We start from the raw sequence: 6845 nt of genomic DNA, 5'->3' as shown, positions 1-6845 counted from the left end.
CACAAGAGCAACACAGACAAGGACTCGCTGCAGTAGATAAGGGAGATTTTTAGATGACTTGAGGTAACCTGGAAGTTACAGTGCAGGGAGTAAACCTGTCCCCAGAAGAGCCAGGCGGGGAAACTCAAAGCTAACGCTGGGGGAAGGACATGCTTGCTCCAGCCCCCACCCTGCTTGCTGTGGGACATTGAGGATAATTGCTGGTGACACCTGGGCTTTCCTTGGGACACACAATTTGAAATAACTGACCTTATTTCTGAGCTGGGTAGGCGCCAGCATTGAATTTCTGCTCAGCTGGAGTCAAATCCTGTCCTAGGAAATCAATCAATATCTCTCTCTCTCTCTCTCTCTCTCTCTCTCTCTCTCTCTCTCTCTCTGGAAGTTCTTCCCCTTTGGTGGAAGAGTCAGGAGAGGCCCTGTGTAGTTTTTAGGTCCAGGCCCCCTCTCCCCCTCTCTGCTGCTCTGCTGCATGCTTGCCTTGCTGCCTGCTTCTTTGAAGCCCCTGTTCTCCCCATCCAGTGAGCAAGCCTACCCTGGGATGTGTCTAAAATTCCTCCGCAAGTGTCAATTGCATAATCTTGCATAATCACGAGTGTTCCCCCAGCATGGTGCAGAGACTGAGGAGGGGTGTGGCTTATTGAGCGAGGATATAAGGAAAGAATGTAACCTCTGTGGGAGATCTGGCTTCTAGTTCTGGGCCATCACAGCTCAGCAGAGTTATCTGAGGAAGTGAAATAAGTCTCCGTGTCTCTTCCCGCCACCCCATGGTAAAGCAAGGCAGCTAAAGAGTTTTCCCATAGGGCTGGGAAGATAGAAAGTCTTTACCTTGCAAGCATGAAGCCTGAGCTCCACCCTCAGAACCCATGTAGAAAAGAAAACTAAGCAGGTCTTGGTGGCACGCGCTGTAACCCCCAAGAGTGGAGAAGCAGAAACAGGCGCTCACTTGCCAATCATCTCAGCTTGCTGGGTGAGCTCCAGGCCAGTGAGTGCCGCTGCCTCAAAATATCAAGGAGCAGGGAAGGATGAGATGACTCTGTGGGTAAAAGTGCTTGCCAAGTAAGCCTGAAGGCCAGGGTTCAATCCCCAGAACCCGTGTAAAGGCGGGAGAGAACCCACTCCGTAAAGTTGCCCTCTGGGTTCTCCATGCACTTCCTCACACCACGCTCATGCATACGCGGTCTCACACAAGAGTTATGAGCTTAGAACAACGAAGACGTCCCAGAGTCTGGGAATAACAGCCAGGATCGACCTGTGGCTTCATCTTCCTACCTCTGAAGCTTCGAAGATGTTGGTATTACAGACATGAAACTACTCCATGGAGCCGGGAAAATGATGGCTTCGGGAGAGAGTGGCACTTCGGGTGGCAGAGGCAGCACAGAGGAGGCATTTATGACATTCTACAGTGAAGTGAAACAAATAGAGAAGAGAGATTCATTTCTTTCTTTTTTTTTTTTTAAAGATTTATTTATTTATTATTTGTAAGTACACTGTAGCTGTCTTCAGACACTCCAGAAGAGGGCATCAGATCTTGTTACCGATGGTTGTGAGCTACCATATGGTTGCTGGGATTTGAACTCGGGACCTTTGGAAGAGCAGTCGGTGCTCTTATCCACTGAGCCATCTCACCAGCCCGAGAGATTCATTTCTAACATCCAAAAAATCAAATCGAAAGATTGACTCGTCCTGGTTCCTCTTACTTTAATCTGAACCCGTTTGAGGTTCTTCAGATAGATCCTGAAGTGACAGATGAAGAAATAAAAAAGAGGTTTTTTCAGTTGTCCATCTTGGTGCATCCTGACAAAAACCAGGACGATGCTGATAGAGCACAGAAGGCTTTTGAAGCTGTGGACAAAGCTTACAAGTTGCTACTGGATCAGGAACAAAAGAAGAGGGCCCTGGATGTAATTCAGGCAGGAAAAGAATACGTGGAACACACTGTTAAAGAGCGGGGGGAAAAACCAACTGAAGAAGGAAGGAAAGCCTACAAATGTGGAGGAAGATGATCCCGAGCTGTTCAAACAGGCAGTCTACAAACAGACCATGAAGCTGCTTGCCGAGCTGGAGATTAAAAGGAAAGAGAGAGAAGCCAAAGAAATGCACGAGAGGAAGCGACAGAGAGAAGAGGAGATCGAAGCCCAGGAAAAAGCCAAGCGAGAAAGAGAGTGGCAGAAAAACGTCGAGGAAAGTCGGGATGGTCGAGTGGACAGTTGGCGAAATTTCCAGGCAAATACAAAGGGGAAGAAGGAGAAGAAGAATCGGACCTTCCTGCGGCCGCCAAAAGTCAAGTCAGCCGGGCCACCCCGGCCAGAGCCTCCCCACTGCCCGCTCCGGCTTCACGGACTCATTCTTTCTCCACCTCCACCCCAACATAGAGTAGCGATTGCTTTTCAGTCTATTTTGCTGTCAATACAATTTACTATCAATCAGAGTAATTGTTTGTACACTGAGAGGAGGGGCTTGGTCTCACCATCCCCATCCTTTACCCACGGAACCACCAGGATTGAAGGAGCTCTGGCTCATGCCACCTTCTTTTCCCACAGCTTATAACTTAATGTTTTATATTTGAATTGTGGTGGCTCAAGGGTCATGTATAGTTGGTGGAAATTTTCCAATTAAATGTCTTGCTTACAGTGGTGCTGCCTGACTCCAGATGAGCCTGGGCCACCTTGGAAAGCATCCTTGAGGCCCTTGCTCCAATAGGAGAGGTGTTGTGGATTCACACAGCAGTCACTTGTTGCCCTGATGCCCTGTGGTATTTGGCATGAGGCTCCCAGCCACTTAAACCTGTTCACTTTCCAAAGAGTTTGCCATCTTCCAGCCAGTCCTGTTGTGTCTTTGCTTGTCTGCATTTATTAGTGGTAATATTCTTTTACGTATAATAAATTTTTATACCCCCCCCCAAAAAAGAAAACTACCCCATGGCTGTTTAATCTTTTAAAAATGTCTGTATTGGTTGTGTGTGTGTGTGTGTGTGTGTGTGTGTGTGTGTGTGTGTGTGTGTGTGTTTGGGGGTCTGTATACCATGTGTTGAGGTCAGAAAATAACTCTGTGGAATCAACTTCCTTTCACCTTTCCTAAATTCCAGAGATTGGGCTGGAGAGATGGCTTAGCGGTTAAGAGCACTGACTGCTCTTCCGAAGGTTCCTGAGTTCAATCAAATCCCAGCAACCACATGGTGGCTCACAACCATCCGTAATGAGATCTGTCTCCCTCTTCTAGAGTGTCTGAAAACGGCTACAGTGTACTTACATATAATAAATAAATAAATGAATCTTAAAAAACTAATAATAAGTTCCAGAGATCAAAGTTCGATCCTCAGGTCTGCGTGGCAAACCCTTCACTCACCGAGCTATTCTAAAGGTCCTGATTCAGTCCTTGTTGTCTGACACTAGTCTCCTATAGCCTAGGCTGGCCTTGAACTCCCAATCCCCTTTCCTCTACCTCCCATGTACTGGGATTACAGGCATCCACCACGTCTGGCTCCGACTCTGTCTTACTAAGAGTCTCTGTCAAAAAAAAGCAGTTCTGGTGAGTGGGATGTTTGTGTTGGAGGATTGTACAATAAAATGCCTCCCCTATCCGGCTAACCTCGCTGGATGACTTTACTTACTGACCATTCGTGCAGGCAGGTTTTTTGTTTCCTGAAACATTATGATAGCAGATTTTGGAGACTGCTTCCTTTCCTGGGCAACAGAATTGTTTTTCTCTTCCCAAGCTGAGTAGGGTGGGTTGGTGCCGTGGCGTCGGTGTCGTTAATAGAATGGTCCCTTTTTTGGAAACGAATTAATTGAAGGTAGCAAAGGTGTGGGTGAATAGAGGGGAATGTTTTTACACCATTGTTGAGTAGTTCAGAAAGCACTGCCAATCTACCTAGCTCTCCCTGGTCAGAGGAGGCAGGGTTGGCCTTCTTTGGACTTTTCTCCTGCTTCTGAACCCCACAGGTCTACCATCTACCTACTTCGTTCACAGTCCCTGGCCTCGTTCATCTGATCCCGACATACCCTGGGGCCTCGTCACTTGCTTCTTATGACAGAATCTGTCATTTTCCTTTCCTGTGCCTCATTCCCGTTCTTTCCTATTATACCAAGAATCAAACATTGGCATCATTTTTTTAAAGATGTATTTATTTTATGTATATGAGTACACTGTAGCTGTGCAGATGGTTGTGAGTCATCATATGGTTGTGGGGAATTGAACTCTGTACCCCTGCTCACTCCGGCCCAAAGATTGATTGATTGATTGATTGATTGATTTTATGTATGTGAGTACACTGTAGCTGTCTTCAGACACACCAGAAGAGGGCGTCAGATCTCATTACGGATGGTTGTGAGCCACCATGTGGTTGAACTCAGGACCTTCGGAAGAGTAGTCAGTGCTCTTAACCGCTGAGCCATCTCTCCGGCCCAAATGTTGGCATTATTGTCTCACAATTCTGTTCTTCAGTCTCAAACCCCTGTTAGAAAACCATGCCCCACTTCAGTCCTCTTCCATGGCTGTGTGGCACACACACGTGATCTGTGTAACTGTGTGGAAGGTTCATTGATTCACTCTGTAATTCTTTGTTCCACATTTCCTCCTTATAGTTTCAGAACTGAATTCCAAACACCAGCTTTATCCTTTATTTAACCATAAGCAGGTTAGTTCACCCTGTGTCTCTACTTTGTCTTCTTAACAATATGGCTAATAAGAGATAATGTCCATTTTGCTGCTGTCATGAGACCTGGATGATAAGTGGGAAAGTGCTTGAGATAACACAAACACCCAACTATCAATAATGGCAAGCTCGCTGGAGTTAGACCCTCTCCCCACAAAGGCGATGTTAAATGATGAATTTGTGCTTATGTTAGAAAATCGCTTTACAAAATCGTCTCGGGCTAATACATAATATCCAGAATCTTGCTAATGCTCACAGTTCAGGCCAGTAAGATACCTCTATGGGTGAAGGCTCTTGCTGCCTCCCCCTGATGGCATGAGTTCAATCCTGGAAACCCATAATATAGAAGGAGAAAAATGACTCTGGAACTTGTCCCCTGCCTCCCCGTGAGGGCTGCCGCGCTTGTGTACCCTTCTCCCCACAGATGAAAGACTAAATGTAACCCATTTGTTTTTAAGTTCAGAGCATTCAGGCTCAGCCTGGTGGCACGAGCATTTAATACCAGCACCCGGAAGGGAGAACCTATCAGAGCTCTATGAATTTCAGGCCAGTCTGCTTTACATAGCAAGTCCTAGGCTAGCCAGGGCTATATAATGAGACCCTGCCATCTCCCCTCTGCCCCCATCGCCCCAAAAAAGAGTTCAAAACTTTGAGAAGTTCTAAAGTAGGACGTGCCGGTCTATTCTGGGGACTCTCTTATCGGCTGCTGATCCATGGGTCTATTTTTACAAAGATGCCAGATCTCAGGGACTCACTGTACCCTCAGAGCTGATGGGTCAGCAGAAAGGTAGCTTTTTAAAGAAGGCGGTTTGTAGCAGGGGGCATCCCTAAGAAAATAGCTTAATCTTTAAGATAATCATGGATGTTTCTACATCCCCAGAATTTCTTATCTGATTTAAGCTCCTCCGTAAATCAAAATATTTGTTTTAAGGCTGACAGCAAGCTCGGGAGGTTTTTGACAGGAGATCGGATCTTAGGCAGATAGAAGAAGATGCTCCAGATTATGTGAAACAAAACAAACTGAAAGAATAAGTACACTGTCCCGGGGCTGGGAGATTACAAAATGAGCTGTGATTTGTGTAGTTACAGAGTGCTGTTGTACTAAGTACTTAGCCTTGGTGCTGTGACAAAACACAGTGGCCTGCCAAAGGCCACTCGGGGAAGGAAGGGTTTGTTTATTAACATTTATTTATTATTTGCATGTGGGGGGAGAATTACGTAACTTCGGCTGGCTTCAAACTCACTGTACAGCTGACACTTCTACCTCTGCCCAGTCCAAATATGAAGAGAGTGGGGACCCAGCTTCCCATGTGTTTGAGGCACAAACACAGTCAGACCAGAGCACTCTTGTGTCTTGTCTTGGATGTCACTTACCAGCCCTCCTTTTCTATCTCCAGCACTGTAGTAAGCAGTTTCCTTGTCTTAGCAGATGATACAGCCATCTATTCAAATCTCAAAGCCAACATTAGGCTTGATTTCTGGTTATGGGTAACGCCCACAACCCCGCCCTATGCACACATACACACGTATTCACTGTCTTCTTCAGTACACAGAAAATGTGCTTAACTCTGCAATCTTCCTTTGTCTTCTATGTGTAGTGTTGGGAATTGAATCCAGAACTTGTATACATTTAAGCAAGTTGCCTAACCACTGTTATATCCCCAGCCTTCTTTCCTCTCCGCCATCTTTTTTCTTCCATTCTCTTCTTGCCTACCTTCATTTTTCCCTTTCTCCTTTCCTTTATCCCTCCTCCATTCCTCCCCCTCTTTCTCTTCCTTCTATTCTTTTTGGTTTGGATTTTTGAGATAAAGCCATACTCTGAAATCCTGGCTGGAATCCACTAGGTAGCCAAGGCTTTCCTCAACTTTCAACAACCCTCCTGCTTTCATTTGTTTTTTGTAAGTCCTGGGAGTATAGGTGTACTTAACACACCTGTGATGGTTTGTATATTCTTGGACCAGGGAGTGGCACCATTTGGAGGTGTGGCCTTTTTGGAATATGTCTTAGTTAGGGTTTCTATTCCTGCACAAACATCATGACCAAGAAGCAAGTTGGGGAGGAAGGGGTTTATTCGGCTTACATTTCCATACTGCTGTTGATCACCAAAGGGATTCAGGACTGGAACTCAAGCAGGTCAGGAAGCAGGAACTGATGCAGAGGCCATGAAGGGATGTTCTTTACTGGCTTGCTT

At 46.0% G+C, this 6845-nt stretch overlaps 1 pseudogene; it reads left to right on the top strand.

Moving 5' to 3' along the window:
- The first annotated feature begins 1329 nt into the window (after positions 1–1329).
- The window catches only part of LOC110336039, a 63104-nt pseudogene continuing 57588 nt past the window's right edge, over positions 1330–6845 (top strand).

Source organism: Mus pahari, chromosome 18 (assembly GCF_900095145.1).
Source record: "Mus pahari chromosome 18, PAHARI_EIJ_v1.1, whole genome shotgun sequence".
Taxonomy (NCBI): domain Eukaryota; kingdom Metazoa; phylum Chordata; class Mammalia; order Rodentia; family Muridae; genus Mus; species Mus pahari.
This window is presented reverse-complemented; position numbering and strand designations above follow the sequence as displayed.